This window comes from Gracilinanus agilis, unplaced genomic scaffold, assembly GCF_016433145.1.
Source record: "Gracilinanus agilis isolate LMUSP501 unplaced genomic scaffold, AgileGrace unplaced_scaffold57321, whole genome shotgun sequence".
Taxonomy (NCBI): domain Eukaryota; kingdom Metazoa; phylum Chordata; class Mammalia; order Didelphimorphia; family Didelphidae; genus Gracilinanus; species Gracilinanus agilis.
Window position 1 is genome coordinate 1,008 of NW_025392823.1, and position 2,527 is coordinate 3,534.

Sequence of the window (2,527 nt, forward strand, 5' to 3'; positions counted from 1 at the left end):
GACTTGTGCAGTGTGTATGTGTATGATTTTTTAAAAATCAGATAGATTATCTTGACTTTCTTGTAATTAGCAGACTTTTAATCTTGATCCAGTTGTATTTTTTAAATAGTTGATCCTCTAGGAATAATACTTTAATGATTTTTTTTACATTTCAGATGGTGTGCTGCAAAAGATGGAAATTTAATTTGTTGTGACTATTGCCATAATATTTTTTGCAAGAAATGCATCTGGTTCAACATTGGGCTAAAGAAGATATCAAAAATAATGGATGAAATCAACCAGTGGCATTGCTATATTTGGGGACCTGAGCCTCTGTTAGATTTGATTACTACATGTGACAGTGTATTTGAGAATTGATCACATTTGGTGCAACGGATGAAAAAAAAGCTAAAGTTTGCAAGTGATGAAAAGAAATGTGATCATCCTCATAAATTCCACTCCTGGCCAAAAGGTAAATATTGTGCTGAAGAGAAAACCCAGTTGGATAATTCTTCCTCTAGTTCTAAAACATTTTTTCCCATCATTAATGCTTCCAAAAGATTTTATTAAAAAGACAAAAGATCTAGTTGAGAACAGTACAACTATGAATTCTAATTTTCTTAAATTTTTGAAAAAATGGACTTCCTGGACAGTGTATTTTCCTTCCAGTTGTTGACCTGTCCCAGCCCCCACCACCACCACTGCTGCTGCCTCTTCCCCTTCCCAAGGCCACCATGAAAAAAATCCTTCCAAGAGATGAAGGTGGGCATCCAGTTCAAGAGCTTGGGGCCAGGGCAGAAACTCACAGACATGGTGAAGGGAAAGGGCTCCAAGGAATGACAGAGCCAACAAGCAACCAAGAAAACCTATCAGGGACCTACCAATGAAACTCAAATGGCAGCAGTGGTACCACTGGCCAGGCTGGAACAGAAACAACCATAGTGTTAAGGACCTACATCCCAAGATTCCATCCGGAACCAAGTGAAGAAGGAATTACAAGCAGAAGCCACTGTTAGTGGGATCTCTGAGTCTTCTGGAGCAAATGTGATACCTGAGTCTGAGCAGGAGAGCTCTGAAAACTTGTCTGTGACTGGTGTTTATTTTACCTGCCCATTTACTGGAGCCATCTTGAGAAAGGACCAGAGGGATGCCCACATCAAAGAGGTCATTAACAAGTATGCAGACAAAGACCCAGTGGCTGCTTCCATCATGAAGATCCATACATTCAACAGGGACTGAAAGAAAGTGAAATTGGGGCTGGACACCATTGCCAAGTACCTGGACTACATCCATCTTCACGCAGAAGAGGAGAAATATAAGAAAATCAAATTGCAAAACAACGTGTTTCTGGAGTGGATCAACTTCTTAGAAGGAGCTAATGCATTTTTCAGGGCCATTGGGTTTGAGAAGACAATTCTCCCTGTTCCAGAACAAGAAGCCTTGGAAGAATTCTATGTGCTGGGGGAGGATGCCCAAGTAGAGAAGCTAGAACAGCACAAAGTTGCCCTGTAGAACTCAGAACCAGTGAGGGCTCAGTTGGCCCGTCAGTGACAATGTTCAAGTTCTCCCCTCTGGCTGCCCAGTTTGACCTATCTGGGGACTTCTTGAATCTCACAACTGAGGAGCTCAAACAGGAGCAGAAGCTAAGGGTGGGCACTGTGGAATGGCTGTCTGAGCTTCGGGAGGCAAAGCAAAGCCATGCAGGAGAAGGAGGAGCAGAGGAAAATGAGAAAATATACTTATACCCTCTTAGGGGTCTGCTTTCCAGATGGGCACATCCTCCAGGGTACATCCTGTGCTTGGGAGCAGCTATCTACACTCTATAGGTATGTGAGGGAGGCACTGCAAAGTGACTGGCTGCCCTTTGAACTGCTTCTTGTAGGTGGGCACAAACTGTTGGATGACAGCTTAGCCTTCAACAAATGTGGGCTCGTGCCTTCAGCTCTTCCAACTTTCACTTGGGATGCAGCCATCATGTACAATATCAAGGCATCAGGGGCCGAGCAGTCCCCAGGAGCTCTGAAACCTGAACTTCATCCTACTGTGGAAAAACTCTCATGAAATAAAAATCCAGAATCAAAGAAAAAAATTTTGAAAAAACAAACAATAATCCACAAATTAGCTCAACTGGAAAGTTAAATCACTTGAAAGGTATAAAATCTGTGATGAATGACATAAGTAAGAGTCACAAGACATTAGATGAATACTTGAACAAGAAGATAAACTGCTTGGTTGTTAGATATAAGAAAGAAAATATTTAAAATACATGAGTTAGGATACAGAAAATATCCTGAAATTGAAAATGTAGATGAAAAATATGAAGTAGAAAATAAATTTATTACAAAGCCAAAACAGTTTTCAGTTTCTACAACTGAAGAATCAAAATATAAATTTTCCAGCACATCTAAACCTGTAGAGATGGACATTGGGTCTATTCCTTCTTCAGGATCTGAAGATATTTTTGAGATTCTGAAATCATCAATATCTAGAATGTTAAAAGTACTGACACTGATCAGGATTCAGAAAATTATTCTTTAAAAATTGATGA

General features: G+C 40.2%; 1 pseudogene; it reads left to right on the top strand.

Moving 5' to 3' along the window:
* Positions 1 to 858: 858 nt before the first annotated feature.
* Positions 859 to 2,040, top strand: LOC123256246 (annotated as a pseudogene).
* Positions 2,041 to 2,527: the final 487 nt, after the last annotated feature.